Here is a 16,067-nt window from a genome sequence, read left to right on the forward strand (position 1 = left end):
TCACTCCGACGCCCAGGCTGAAGTGCAGTGGCACAATCTTGGCTCACTGCAATCTCCACCTCCTGGGTTCAAGCGATTCTCCTGCCTCAGCCCCCCAAGTAGCTGGGATTACAAGTGCCCACAACTACGCCTGGGTAATTTTTTATGTTTTTAGTAGAGATGGGGTTTTGCCATAATTGGACAGGGTGGTCTTGAACTCCTGACGTCTAGTGATCCGCCCGCCTCTGGGTCCCAAAGTGCTGGGATTACAGGTGTGAGCCACCACACCTGGCCCAGTGATTGTGTTTTTAATTTCATTGTCCACATGGTCATTACTGCAATATAGAAGTAAGACTGAATTTTGAATCAATCGAAAAATGCTTGAATCTACAAGCATTTTTGTTGGTTCTTTGTGATTTTCTGCATAGACAATCATGTCATTTGCAAATAGGGATAAGTTCTTTCCTTCCTTTTGATCAGGATGCTTTTTAAAAACTTTACTTGCCTGATTGCACTGGCTAGACTGCTAGCACTACCAGAGCAGAAGTGGTGAGAATGGGTTTTCTTGCCCTGTTACCAGCCGGGAAAGCATTCAGTCTTACTCCATTTTGTTAAATGTTGGATGTGGGCTTTTTGTAGACGCTTTTTATCAAATTGAGGGAATCCCTCCCCCACTGTTATTTTTCTGAGAGTTTTATCATGAATGAGTATAGTTGACCCTTGAAGAACACAGGATTGAACTGTGTGGGTCGACGTATACGTGCCTTTTTTCATTCAAAGCTGATGGAAAATATAGGATTCCTAGGATTTGAAACCCAGGTGTACAGCAGGCCAACTTTTTAAATGTATGCATCCCACGGAGCCCACTACAGGACCTGAGTATGTGTGGATCTGCGTATATGCAGGCAGGTGGGAGGTCCTGGAACCAATACCCCATGTGTACCAAGGGACGACTGTATAGATTTTGAGATGTGTGTTTTCTGATTTGATGAATATGATTGTGTGATATTTTTCCTTTAGCCTGTTAATATGGTGGATTACTTTTCCCAGGGAGAGAGGGAGACGAGGCTTGGACCAGACCGTTGCCATGGCAACAAGAGGCCACTGGGGAATGTGTTTTGGAGTTGGAGGAACTGGCTTGGCAAGCTCTGTGGGTGACCTCCAGGACTTTTCACATATTAAAAAGTGAAATAAAATAAAACTCAAAGTGAGATCAGGCAAACCACTTGTGTTTCCGAAGAGCACTGTGTTCCTGTCTCCTGATGGGTGGGACTGAATCTCTATCGTTTTTACTTCCCACTCTCTTTCGTTTCCTTACCCCTTGGAGGGCCTCTCGGTTTAATTGTTGTGTTTCTATCTGCTGTGCGGTACCTGGTGGGGGTGCCAGGCTGAAGGCAGCTCCGCCTGCCTGGGTGGCTGCTCCTCTATTGTGTAGTGGTGTGGGGGGTGCAGCAGCTGATTCTACAGCCTTTTCTGTGCTCAAGGCTGTGGGTGCCAGGTGTGGTGCCTGGAGCAGTGGGTGGGAACCTGCAGCTTTGGTCTCAGACACTTCGAGCTGGACGGGGAGCTCCTGGGCCTCAGATCCCTTCTGCCGACAGCAGCCTCCAGTGCTTTGTGTAGGAATGGAAGGGAGAGGGACCCTGCTATGCAAGGCTCACAGCAGGGCAAGCTGGCTGTTCCAGGGCTACAGGAAAGCAAACCCTGCTTTATCCACCATTGCCAGCACAGTGGAGGGTGAAAGAACTGAATTCCTGAGTTTTTCTGTTGATCAGCAGTGGAAACTGGGCATGTCTCTAATCTATTCAAGTCTCTGGTTTTTCACCTACAGCATGGGAACCATGAGAATCCTTGCGGCCTTGGTATGGGGTCAGTTGAAACAGTACATGCAAAATATCTCACAGTAGGTACAACCAGAGGTAATTCCTTTTCTTGCAGAAGTAAATTTTGTTTTAACATTATTACAACATTCAGAAAATAAAAGTTTATCTCTTTAAGAACAAAGCATTAAGAAAATTTCCAGCTGTTGATGGAAAATTTCTGAAATACATCAGATGGCTCCAGCCTTGGGGAGCAAAGAGTGCTAAATATAGTGGCCTTGTCTGCTGGCTTGACCCTCAAAGCCCATGGTGCTGTGGGTGGAGATGTCCCAAGAGTGGGCTTGGTGGCTGCGGTGGTGAGGGCAGAGTCTGCAGGGCTTCCCCCGATCTACTGATCTTCCTTCCTGGCCCAGACTTGGCCTTCCTCAGGATATGTGGAGTTCTCTGCTCAGAAACTGCTGAGCCAGAGGCCTGGGAGATTAAAGTGCTTGGCTGCTCAGGCTTTTTGAGGGTTCTCTTTTTGAGCCTCCAGGCTTGCCCTGTTCTGCTTGGTGGAAGTTGTCAGAATTCTGCCCTGTGGTATGTTGGGGGACTGCCTTCGTTTGCCTGTGCTGCTGTAATAAAATACCTTAGGTGGCTGGGCACAGTGGCTCACACCTGTGATCCCAGCACTTTAGGAGGCCAAGGCCGGCGGACCACCTGAGGTCGGAGTTTGAGACCAGCCTGATCAACATGGAGAAACCCTATCTCTACTAGAAATACAAAATTGGCTGGGTGTGGTGGTGCATGGCTGTAATCTCAGCTACTCGGGTGGCTGAGGCAGGAGAATCAGTTGAACCCGGGAGGTGGAGGTTGCGGTGAGCCAAGATGATGTCATTGCACTCCAACCTGGGCAAAAAGAGCAAAACTCCATCTCAAAAAAAAAAAAGTATATCTTAGATAATTTATAAACAACAGAAATTTATTTCTCACAGTTCCGGAAGCTGGGAAGTCCAACATCAAGGAAGCATCAGAGTGGGTATCTAGTGAGGGTCCCATTCCTGCTTTCAAGGTGGCACCTTGTTGCTCATCCTCTGGAGGGAACCAAGGCTGTGTCTTCACAGAGTGAAGGCTGAAGGGCAGAGAGGCCTGGCGAGTTCCCTCCAGCACTTTCATAAGGTTGCTCATCCCATTCTAACTAACCATTCTGAAAAACGTAATAACTTCACGTAGGCTCCACTTCTTACTACTGTCGTATTGGAGTCTAAGTTCCAACATAAGAATTTGGGAGGACACTTACACTCAAACCATGGCAGGGACAGAAGGGGGCTTTGTATTGGTGCTCAGGTTTGTTTGTGAAAATGTAGACACACACACCACACTTATTTAAATAAACTTTTTATTTCAGAAGCATCTTAGATTTACAGAAAATTTGCAATGATACAGAGAGTTCCCATAAGCCTCTCACTCAGCTTTTCCTATTTTAACATCTTACAGTAGTATGGTACATTTGTTAGAATTAATGAGCCAATACTGATGCATGATTATTGACTAGACTCTACACTTTATTTAGATTTCATTGGCATTTTCCTAATGCCTTTTTCCCTTCCAGGATCCCACCCGGGAAACCATATCATGTTAACTTGTCATCTCTCCTTAGGCTCTTTTTGGCTGTAAAGATTCTTAGACTTTGTTTCTGATGACTTTGTTTCAGGGAGTACTGGTCAGGTAGTTAAAAATGTTTGCCAGCGGGGACTGTGATGGTTTTCTCATAGTTAGGCTGGGGTATGGGTTCTTGGGAGGAGGACCACAGGGATGAAGTGCCATTTTGATCCCATCAGCTCAAGGGCACATACTATCCACATGACTCACCAGTGTTGATGTTGACCTTCGTCAACTGGCTGAGTCTGTCACATTTCTCCATGAGAAAGTTAGTTATTTTTTTCCTCTTTCCACCCTGTACTCTTTGGAATGAACTCACCGAGCACAGTCCACGTGGAAGGAGTGGGGAATTGTGCTTTGCCTCCTTGAGAGGGTAGTTATTTACATAAATTATTTAGAATTCTTCTGTATTGGAGACTAGTCTATTCTCATAGACTAGTCTGTGGTATGTTGGGGGACTGTCTTTGTTTGCCTGTGCTGCTATAATAAAATATCTCTTCTTTTTTTAAAAATTGAGACAGGGTCTCGCTCTGTTGCCCAGGCATTTATTTACTTATTCATTGATTTAATCAATCATCATTGATTTAGATCAGTATAGAATCATGGATTTAAAAAAATACTTCAGGTTATACTTACTGTTTTGCTTAAGTTGTTCCAGCTTTGCCCATGGGAGCTGGGGTGCTCTCCAGTTCGCTGCAGTCAACTGGAAGAGCTCCCACGGTCAGTGCTGGAACAATTTCGAGATCCCCCCATTATTTTGTTTTCTGAGCACTTCCTTACTTTCCACCATTGCAGGATGCTCTGGGATCATCTCATACATGTCATGTCTCAGCACTAGAAGCAGCAATTTCTCTATAGAGCCCTGGTTCCTTTTAAATTGGAGAATGGCATTTGCAAACCAAGGTCCTGTGCTGTGTGTGCTCATTGCTACAGGGCTCTCTCACGGGTAGAGCTAGAAAGTATATGTATGTAGAGTGACCCATGTGTATGCATTATCTATCCTATCTATCTATCTATCTATCTATCTATCTATCTATCTATCTATCTGTCTATCTATCATCTATCTCTCCATCTGTATCTAAATTAAACAAAACATGAGTTCATATTGATGTCTCCAACTCTAACCCTATTCCACAAAGTTCACTCTAGTTTCCTTCTTTGCTTATCTGTAACCTGCTTCCCACTATTCTCCATCCATTTACTAATTTATGTGATCTCTGTATGTAAGTATAGAAATGTTAACCTGAATCCCCATAGGAAGCAACTTTACCAGCTAGAGTCCAGTGCTATGTGAAGATGCATTTCTCTTTAGTCTAACAGTCTCTACTCAACAGTTACTGATGTCAGTACCTTTTCCTCTTACCTCCTTCAGTAAGGCGATGTCATGCATTTGTAGTACAGATTATTTTATCATCATCTCCATCCCATCCTGGGATCCCCTGACCTCCTAACCGATTTTTAAAAAATTCACATACAAGGTTCTCTCTTTGTGTTGTAGAATTCTATGGGTTTTGACAAGTGCATAATGTCATGTGTCTACCAGTATCATGCAGAATTAGTTCACTGCCCTAAAAAATCTCACGTGTCACCAATTCAGTCTCTCCCATCCTCAAATCCCTGGCAACCACTGATCTGTTTACCATTTCTATTATTTTGCCTTTTCCAATGGAATCATACAGTAAGTAGCCTTTTAAGGTTGACTGCTTTCATTTAGCAATGCACATTTAAGACATTTCTTTTCACCCATGTCTTTATAGCTCCCTTTTTTGACAGGGTTTTGTTCTGTCTTCCAGGCTGGAGTGCAATGGTATGAACATAGCTCACTACAGCCTCAACCTCCTGGGCTCAAGCGATCCTTCTGCCTCAGCCTCCCAAGTTGCTGAGACCACAGGCACGTGTCGCCACAACGGGCTAATTCTTAAATTTTTTTGTAGAGGTGGGGTGTCATTACATTGCCCAGACTGGTCTTGAACTCCTGGGCTCAAAGCTCATTTCATTTTTCTTTTTTCTTTTTTGAGATGGAGTCTCACTCTGTTGCCGAGGCTGGAGTGTGGTGGCATGATCTCGGCTCACCACAACCTCTGCTTCCCAGATTCGAGTGATTCTCCTGCCTCAGCCTCCCAAATAGCTGGGCCTACACGTGTGCGCCACCATGTCCAGCTAATTTTTGTATTTTTAGTACAGAGTTTCACTATGTTGGCTAGGCTGGTCTTGAACTCCTGACCTCATGATCCACCTGCCTCAGCCTCTCAAAGTGCTGGGATTACAGGTGTGAGCCACCACGCCCGGCTTATTTTTCTTTTTTTAAAAATTGAGACAGAGTCTCCCTCTGTTGCCCAGGCTGAAGTGCAGTGATATGATCTTAGCTCACTTCAGCTCCAACCTCCCGGGCTCAAGTGATCCTCCTGCCTCAGACTCCCAAGTAGCTGACAGCACAGGCACATGCAATCCCACCTGGCTAATTTTTGCGTTTTTAGTAGAGAAAGGGTTTCACCATGTTGCCCAGGCTGGTCTGAAACTCCTGGGCTCAAACAATCCGTCTGCCTCGGCCTCCCAAACTGTTGGGACTACAGGTGTGAGCCACGACACTGGCCTCATTTCTTTTTAAATTATTGAATCATATTCCATCAGATGGATGTGCCACAGTTTGCTTATTCGTTTACCTTTTGAAGGATATTTTGGTTGCTTTTAGTTTTCAGAAATTATGAATAAAGCTGCTGGGAATATTCCTGTGCAGGTTTCTGTGTGGATGTGAGTTTTCAACTCATTTGGTTAAATGCAGCGGAGTGCAATTGCGGTCTGCATGGTAAGACTATGTTTAGCTTTGTAAGAAACTGCGAAGCTGCCTTCCAAAGGGGCGGCGCCATTATGCATTCCCACCAGCAATGAAGGAGGATCGCTCTTGCTCTGTGTCCTTGTCAGCATTCTTTTAAGATTTTAGCCATTCTAATAGGTGTATAGTGCTATCTCATGGAAGTTATTTTCAAGTCTATTTTTATAGGTGGAGAATATGTGTGTATCCGATGTGCACAGGAATCCCTCACTGCTGAGGGATACCTTCGCGAAATAGGTGGGAAGTTCTGCAATCTTGTGGGTGGTCTTTGTTTCTTCCTGTTTGGAGTGGGTCCCCAGGCCAGGCCTTGCCTGTTTCAATTCACTGTGAGTGTGTACACAACTGTCCCCATGAAAAATATTCCAGAAAGCCCTAGAAGCACAATTAGTCAATGTGTAATTTATTGCTTATGCAGCAATTACCCAATCTGGTAACGTCACTTTGGTCCAGGAAATATAGATCTTTTCCCTCCCGGTAAATCTGCTGGCCTTCACTGCCACGGGCATTTGTTTTCAGGAGCAGGTGACAAATAACCACCACTAAATTACATGAGGACTTTCTTCCTTTAGTTTAAAAATATGGACTATGATTTCTAACCAGCAGGCAAAGGCAGCAGAATGCGCAGCAGCTCTGACATAAAGAAAGTTGGGCGGAAACGCAGCGAACTCTGGGTGAGGCATCTGAAAGAAGCCTTTGGTTTCTTTCTTCCCTTTTCCTATGTGTGTCTGTTTTTCAAAAGTGCCCATTGATTTGATTTTTGACATATGAGACTTTCAACTTTTCTTAAAGCATTTCCCAGAAGAGCAGAAAAGCTGAATGTTATTAACATGATCCCAGTCCCCTGCGTGTGTATGTGCGCATATGCACAGGTGTGTGTCTGTGCATGTGTGTGCGTGTATGTGCATTTTTTGATAACTTTAGAAAACATTTTGGAGAGTCTTGGGCCCAGTCCTGGATGTTTACAGAAAAGTAATCACGGTTCCCTTCAAAGCCCACTGTAGAAGAGAAAGATAAAGGAAATATCAAGGCATAAAAAACCCATTTGTGTTCAGGAGGCAGGTGCTCTGGACAGGGAAGACAGCCAAGCTCCATGCAAGGTAAGGCAGGGGAGCTTTCTCAGCTCCTGGGAAATGCTGCCAGGGCCAGCCAGTAGCTCAGCCCCACGCCCTCGGAAGCTGAAGCCAAGTTTATGGCAAATCGCCCATCTGGGAGCTCAAACTCGCACAGAAACAAGGCTGAATCACAAACTGTTCAGTTTCTAAGGTGCTTCCAGACCCGCTCTCTCACCTGGTTTCAAGGTCAACATCACCAGGGAGCACCGTGAACTCCTCTGTAGGAGTGAAGCTCAGTGAGATTATGGGGCTGGCCAGGGGGCTGCCACTAGGGAGTGGCAGCTGGGTTCTCAGGCACTGAGCCTTCTCCTGCAGCCACCACTGGTCTTTTCCGGCCACAGGCATACTAGCTCTCCCTCACCTCTCCCCACCCATGTAGCCTCCATTGAACAAACATTTATTGAGCACTAATTGCATGCCAAATTCTGTGCTGTGCAGGAACTCAAAGAGGGGAAGTAACTGTGTGTGGTCCAGCCCTCAGGGGCCCTTGGCTCTGTGCCCCTGGTCAAAGTCAATGCCAACTGCTCTTGGTGGGGGACCCCTGAACTGCAGGAACAGGCACAGTGTCCAGCTCCTCTCCCAAAGTTGCGACTGCAAGGCTCACTCTGCCCAGGGAACTAGAGGAAACCAAGGCTCGATCAGACCTCCAGACCTCCATGCTGGCCCGTTCAGGGACACCCAGGGGTCCAGAGCCTGGCCCCCGGTCCAGCGTGGGAGCAGACATCTGCTATGCTGCCGGCTGCTGGGAGACCTGCCTGGCCCTGGGCGCTCGGGCTCTATTAAGTTGTTAATACAACCATTAGAGTGTCAGCATATTCTCTCTCTGCCCAGGAGGGATCTGATGCTATTCGCACTTCTGTCAGTTCATTTTTATTTATCTGGCTTTCACCTTGATGGATAACAAGTTTATACAAAGCCCTGGTGCATGTGAAATATGCCAAAGGAGAGGAACGGGAGATGGGAGATGGCCACTATGGGGACTGGGTTTCATGAAGGCATCCCCACCCCCGGCTCCCAGGCTGTCAGGGAGTGATGCAGGGCTTATTCCAACACCAGGGGCAAGAGCCAGGGTCCCGCTGCAGCTGAGCCACCGGCAACTGAAATGTGTCTGCGGGTTCTCCTATTCACCCATCCATCCTTCTGCCCATCACGTGAGCCTTCTACTCAGGGCCCAGGGTCCGCTGTTGCCAGAGATGTGGTGGGGAGTGACGGGGGGAGATGCGGTGGGGAGTGAGTGGGGGAGATGCAATGGCGATTGAAGTAGGGGAGATGCAGTGGGGAGTGAGGCAGGCACTGTCCACCCCTTCAAGGCCTTTACTGCTAGAGCAGCAGCTCTCAGTCAAGGGCGGTTTTGCAATTTTGTCCCCAATGGATGCTTGGCAATGCCTGGAGTCACCTTTGTTGTCATCACTGTGGTTGGGGAGGGGTTCTGCCAGGGACGCTACTAAGCACCCTAAAGTTCCCAGGAGAGCCCCCCATAAGAAAGGCTGATCTGGCCCAAATGTCAACAGCGCTGAGCTGGATCAACCCTGGACTGGAGGAAGGAGTCACTCCGAGCAGGAGGAAGAGGAGGGAGGCACTGGGAAGAAACAGGGGCTGTCCCCATGGTCTCCTGTCCCAGTCACTCTAAGCTGGGTGCTGAGACAGGCACTGTTTGCTGAGACGCGTTATAGATTTTATTTTTTTTAAAATTTCAACAGCTTTTGGGAATAGGTGGTGTTTGGTTACGTGGATAAATTCTGTAGTGGTGATTTCTGAGATTTTGGTGCACCCATCACCTGATCAGTGTACACTGTACCCGATATGTAGTTTTTTATCCCTCACCCCTCTCCCACCCCAAGTCCCCAAAGTCTGTTGTACCATTCTCATGCCTTTGTGTCCTCGTAGCTTAGCTCCACTTACAAGTGAGAACATGCGACGTTTGTTTTTCTGTTCCCGAGTTCCTTCACTTAGAATAAGTGGTCTTATTTAAACCGACACCCTACAAGGGAGTTGGAGAAATTGGCAGGGAGGCGGCGTGGCTTCGTGAGTGCCTGTGTGGGGGAGAGAGGAGGGAGACAGGCAGGAGTGTCTCGGGTCGTGTGTGAGTGTGGCGGAGCTTTGAGGTGGGTCCAGCTTCGAGAGGAGCCCAGGGCGCTGAACTGCTCTGCAGTTAGAGGGAGGAAGAAAACAGGTGGCGACCAGCCTGCCAGCTCTGCTAACATTTCAGAGTCTACGCCAGTTTGGAAGTGGCTAGCTGGGTTTAAGCACTGACTGCTACGATGTGCTCAGATTTTTTTTTTTTTTTTGAATCACCTTGGCTGCCTTGTGGAGGAAGGGTTTACACAAGCTTCCCGGGGCTGGCATCACAAGGTGCCACACACTGGGGGCCTAAAAAACAGAAACTAATTCTGGTGGCTCCTTCTGAGGCTGTGAGGACCTGCCCAGACCCCTCTCTCAGTCTCTGGGAGGCTCAGGTGTTCCCTGGCTTGCAGGTACATCTTCCCTCTCCATGTGGCCAAAGTTCCCCTTTGGTGAGGACACCAGTGTTTGCACTAGGGCCCACCCTAGGGACCTCATTTAGCTTCATTGTCTCTGTAAAGACCCTGCCTCCAAATAAGGCCACATTCACAGGTCCTGGGGGGTTCAGACTGTAACATCTTTCTCTAAATTCCTCCCATAACAGGACCGGCAGGGGAGGCAGGAGAGGCGGGAGGCAGGATCTGTCTAATGACCCGGGTATGTGCTGAGAGTGGGTGGGACAGGGGACGATGGGGACAGCAGGAGGAAGAGCAGGGGTCTGGTTCAATGTCGGGAGTGAACTTGGTGATGGAATCGGCTGGGGTGGGGCCTGGGTGGATCCCCTGGGCCCAATGGGGTCCATTTTAGAGTCATGGGAAAATGATCTCGCCTGCAGCCTCAGAAGGGTTTCAACCTCCATTTCTCTTTGTTGTTCAAATGATAGGCTAAGTATTAGAGGAAATTTTCCAAAGGGCCAAACTCACCCGTTACATCCTTAATAACTTTATACAACTGTTTTCCAAACACGTTGTAGCTCTTCACCCTAGGCATATGTTAAAAAATTAATTTGTTTACTCTCAGTAAAGTAATGCATACTCATTGTATGAGATAGATGATTCAAAAAACACCAAAGAGTAGAAATAATCAGACAAAAATCACTCATAGTCATGTATGGATGTGACAACACTCACTCATTGCTACCTGGAATTCCTCTGAATAATTATTAATTTAACCACTGACCCAGGGTTGGACGTTTGAATGATTGTAAAAATATTCACAGTCTTCTAAAATGTTGGCCTCCTGCAACCTAATTATCATACAAATGTTTGTCTGCTGAGTGAAAGCAACCCTTCAGCAGTCCTAGACTTTGCAGCTCTTTATTGGAGAGGGCTCACCTCTCTAGTGCTCCACTGCGTCATCCCTTCAGCCACAGTGTCTCGGGGATGCTCCCAAGGACTCAGGGAGTTCGCTGTGAAGTGGGACTGTCCTTCCAACATTGGAGAGGGAGAGTAAAGGCAAATCAAAAGCAGTGCTGGGTGGCTGCCTGCCCCACTTGGTGGAGGTGCCCATGCCTTTGGAAGTGTTCCTCTTCATGTGATGGCCAACAGGACGCGTTAGGGTCTAGCAGTGCTGGGGTCTGGGCCTTGGTTGTTGGAGACCTCCTGTCTCCCTGTGTTTGTCGGAAGTGTCTACAAAGGGGGTGGCAGAGGGAGGCTCCTTTGGCACTGACAGCATCTGTCTTTGAATGGTCCCATCCCTCACTGAGGCACTGCCTGTCCTGGCCTGGACCTTCCCTGGTTCCATTCCCTGGTGCACCCCAGGCTGGGGTCTGCAGATCTCTAGAACCTTTGCATTTGCAGAGAGAAAACCCTGTCAGCCCAGGCACTCCAAAGGCCCATCTGGCCATCTCTCTCTAGAAGGTGAATTCTCCAACAGAGTGAATTTCCACGTGGAAGGATGACAGTGAAAATGCACTGAGCCCCGAGCTGTGCTGGGCACTACGCGCATTCCATCCTTTAACCGCGCAGCAATAGCGGGATTCTGCCCATTCTAGACGAGGAAACAAAGCTGGAGATGCCAAGTCACTGTGCAGAAGGCCCCATGGTGAGCCAGTGCAGGGTGGGGTCAGAGCTCAGCAGTCTCTGCTTCCTCCCATGCTGCCTCTCCACACTGGGTCGCCTTTGGGGCCAGTGTTGGTCTCAGGTCATTGCTTCGGTACTGTCAGTTGCCTTTGGGTGCACGCGCCCACACATGTTCACACACTCACACGCACACATGTGCACACACATATTCTCACGCTCATGGGAACACAGTAACATACACACTCGTGAACACACATGCCTTCACATACACTTACACACACACACGTGCCCGTGCACGGATGCACACATTCACACAGGCAGGTGCTCTGCTGGGCCCTCTCCATGGTTTATGACTATCTGGGAGCAGACACGAGGCCGAGATCTTTATCGCGTCCGGATATTGACTCTTTGTCATGTTCCATGCTGTTATTTCCCCGAGTCTGTTGTTTCTCTTTTTATTCTAGTTTCGTGTGCTTTCACTGTACAATTCTTTTTCCCTTTATTTTTCACTGCCTTATTCTAGATGTGTTTCTATTACCAGTGACTGCAAATCGTTTCTGAGGAGCGTGCTGGCTCTCTCTTTCTCTCTCTCTCTCATACACACATACACACACACACACATACAGAGAGAGCAGGCCTCCTTGGGGGTCTTGGCTGCTAGAGCCTGCAGGAGCCCCCCTCCTCTCGCCATGGGGGCCAGCCGTGGCCTGCACAGGTTAGGGCATCTGTGGAAACACCCCCTCTCCCACCAGGCTAGGGGCAACGGGGTGGTAAGGCCGGCAAGGGGAGGAGAGTGCAGTGGGGATCCAGGGCTCCCTATTGGATCTGGATTCTAAAAGGGCACCCTTCCCACTGCAGGGTGATGAAAAGACATTTTTCAGGAACGATTGTTCTGGTGACTTCATGTGGCTTCAGACACAGGGAAACTCTTTTAAAGGCTTAGGAATAGTTTTCCTTCCATTGAAGAGGGTAAATCTCATGCCCTCTGTGTGGATCCTGGGAGAAGCTATTCTTAGAGATATTCTGAAAAATTCTATAATACTTGGAAATGCCATAGATTGCAGAAAATTTGAAAGGGAGGGAAACTATAATTTCTCTAAACCGTTATCTTCTTATGTTGAACAAAGATATCATTAGTTCTATTTTTAATCAGCAAATGCTATATTTCCAAATATAAATATAAAGAGGCTGTGCCAGCTACTAGCCCACTTGGGGAAGAACCCAGGAGCCTCCTGCTTGCTGGCCGGGTCTGCTCTGGGATCTCTAGTCAGGCACAGTGGCCTCTGCATTGGGTCTGGACATGGCACCTCCTGCTCAGGTATCTACGAGCTGAAAAGACAAATTACCTGCACTCCCAGACCCCAGGACTATAGGACAAGGACAGGGTGGCCACCCCATTCAGAAAGGGGCAGAGCAGGGGCCCATGGCATTCACCAGTCGGCTAGGTAAACATTTTGAGGCCTGACTCTCCAGGGTGGGGAATATGCTTTGATCTGATACTGATTCTGCTCCCCGGCAGCAGCTCCCTTGGTCCTCTGCAGCCCTTGGCTCCATTCTCTGGGAGGTTTGCTTTCTCCATTCTCCTCTTAGCCACATGTGAAGTAGGCATGGGGACAGCACTCCCTGGGGATAGAGCAGTCTTCCCAGCCCACTCCTGACTGTAGACAACTGGGCCAGGCCAAGGCTCATTTTGCCTAAGGTGTTTCTGTGCTCTGCTGTGCATGCTGGGGGGCCTTGTGGCCTCGAAGTCCTCTGAAAATGTGGTGAGGGCTTCATCTCTTCAGCTCCGTGTTCCAATTGCCATGCCACCCTTCCTTGGGAGGTGTAATTCTCATTTCTAAATTTCTTTGTTGTTTCGTCCTTGTGTTTCCCTGTCTTCCTTGTCATGCGACTGCCTTGTCACGTGACTTGCGTTGGCTTGTGAAACAGAAGAAGTTGGGTGTGGTTATGTGGCTTTCTTTGGCCAATAGAACAGGAGTAGAAGAAGTTGGGTGTGGTCATGTGGCCTGTCAAACCTACTCTCAAGGCCCTTGAGATGTCCGGCTTCAGCGGGAGAGTCACACAGGCAGGCTCTTTCTCCTGGGCTGCTCTGTCCGTCCTCCATTCAGGCTACTCTGGATGCTACACCCTTGTCTGAACTGCTATCCTGAGACTCCCCAGTCCATTTGGTTTTTCTCTGGGTGTAGCGCCCACTCCCTTGATTTGTTTCTTCACCAAACGGCTGACCTACTTCTCAAGGCACCTCAGGCAACAGTTCTACAAAAATCTGGCCACTGCATGCCATGATCACCATCTTTCTAGCCTTTGGTATCAGTTTTCTAAACTCCTGTTGCCTGATCTCAAAGCCAAAACGACATATTTGGGTTTCTGCTACAGCAACTCACTCCTGGGATCAGCCTCTGTATTAGTTAAACCAGGCTTGATTTTGAGGAGGTGACAATTAATTCCCTGATTTCAGTGGCTTAAACAACAGGGCTCTCAAGCACACTGCACTTGCCTGAGATTTAGGCTTCCAAATCTGCAGCCTTCACTATCTGGAGTGACCCTTGGGCACCATGGCAGAGTCAAGGGAGTATGGGAGGTTATACATGTCTGCCATTGGCCAAAGTAAGTCACATGACCCTGCCCAACCTCTACTCCAGTTCCATTGGCCAAAGCAAGTCACATGACCACACTCAACTTCAACATCTGTTCCACCAAAGCAAGTCACATGACCACACTCAACTTCAACATCTGTTCCATTGGTCAAAGCAAGTCACATGACCACACTCAACTTCAACATCTGTTCCATTGGTCAAAGCAAGTCACATGACCACACTCAACTTCAACATCTGTTCCATTGGTCAAAGCAAGTCACATGACCACACTCAACTTCTACACCTGTTCCACTGGCCAAAGCAAGTCACATGACCATACCTAACTCCAGGAAAGGTGGGAGAAGTTGATCTTCTACTCAGTAGGAAAGACTCTAGATATTAGGAGCAACTCTAATGACAGTCTCTTGTAGGGTTTAAGTAATAATGGTTTCTCCTCTGTCTTTCCTCCTGCCATCTAAACACAGTTCCTCAACTGTATCTCGTCCCCAGGCCTGCTCTGGATCCCTTCCAATTGCCTACCCTGCTGCTTACAAGCTGTTATCAACGTTTACTGTAGCCTCAGAAACTGGGACCTGGTGCTGTTGACAGTCAAGAATGAGACTGGACATGTCTTGTGCCCACCTCCTAACAGTGAAGGGGGAAAAGCGAAAGTGTGAGGATCAGTGAGGGCTGTGTCCCCATGGGACAAGACACTTCCTTCCAGGTTCCCTCTCTTGTCTTTCCCTTTCAACACTCCCCATCCCCACCTAGGAAGGGTTCTGTGATTAATCACTGTGGTCTCCCTGCTTCTCTGGGAGAGTCACAGCTAACAGGAGCTTGGCCCCGGCTCTGAGAAGCCCTGCAGTCGGGGCACCAACTGAATTTTGATTTTGTGATTTCGTTCAGTTTGGTGTTCCCTCAACCTATGTGACAAGAGAGCCCTCTCTTGCCCGCCATCCAGGTTGATGGAATGAGTGCCCAGTGGCTGGCCTGGCCCAGAGGAGAAAGCCTTCCTGAGTCCATAGGCTCCTGCCGGAATGGCTGCTGGGCACGGATTCAGTGACGTTCTGGCTATTAATCAAAGCAGGCAGCTGTTTATTGTTCTGTGCACTCCAAACTTGGAGAGATTCTTCCTTAATTATAGTTTAGCAGCTTCATCCAAATGAATTAGTAACTGCAGCCTTACAGCCCATCCCTGCGGCACGTCTTCCTCCTGTACATCCCTCCTCCGCTGGTGTCCGCTCCCCAAACCCCTGGGCTTCTCCCTCCAGCCTGAGAGCCCTCAGATCAGCTGCTGGAGCTGGAAGGACACAGGGGCACAGAGCTCATGCTCAAATCCCAAACCACCTGGGAAGGCACCAGGGTCTCTGAGACTCTCTATGAAAACAAAGGAGGATGCTTCCTTTTGAGGTGGGGCTGTCTTCCTAGGAAGGCGGTGGGGGTTGGGGTGTGTTGCTTCCTGCCAAGTGCCCCCCGCTCCCAACCCAGCCCCACAAGATTCCCAGAGCAGCCAGCTCTGAGCAACTTTTAATCTCCTGGACAAAGGAAAAAATGACAAATTGAATCCCTCGTCCCGACCTTGGTACCCAGGGAGGCTTTTACCAGCCTCCCTCCCGGCTTCAGTGCGTGCAGTCAGCCCCAGGCCTCTGACATTAATCGGCTCTTTACAAAAGGCCATGGCCTTCGCTTCTCTGGATGTTTTCAAAGGTGGTGAACGAATCAGATCGTTTTTAAATAGTTATACCCTGCATCCTCGCATTTCCTCTCGTTCATGTACTGAGTGTGTGATGTCTAAAACAGTTGAAGTATGGTTTATGAATTCATTCAGCAAATCTTTACTGCACTTGAACATGGAACACAGAGCGTGCCTGGCAGGGGTTAACTCTGGGGACCTCAGTCCTTGCTTTCGAGGGGCATACAGTGTGGCCATGGGGAGAAGTGGCTCAGCGCCCATCTGCACCAGGGTGAGCAGCCTCCGTGAAGCGGGCCTAGGGGACGGAGGGTGTCGTAGACCAGCTGAAGTTCTC

The sequence above is a fragment of the Colobus angolensis genome, unplaced genomic scaffold, assembly GCF_000951035.1.
Source record: "Colobus angolensis palliatus isolate OR3802 unplaced genomic scaffold, Cang.pa_1.0 Scaffold170, whole genome shotgun sequence".
In the NCBI taxonomy this organism is placed as follows: domain Eukaryota; kingdom Metazoa; phylum Chordata; class Mammalia; order Primates; family Cercopithecidae; genus Colobus; species Colobus angolensis.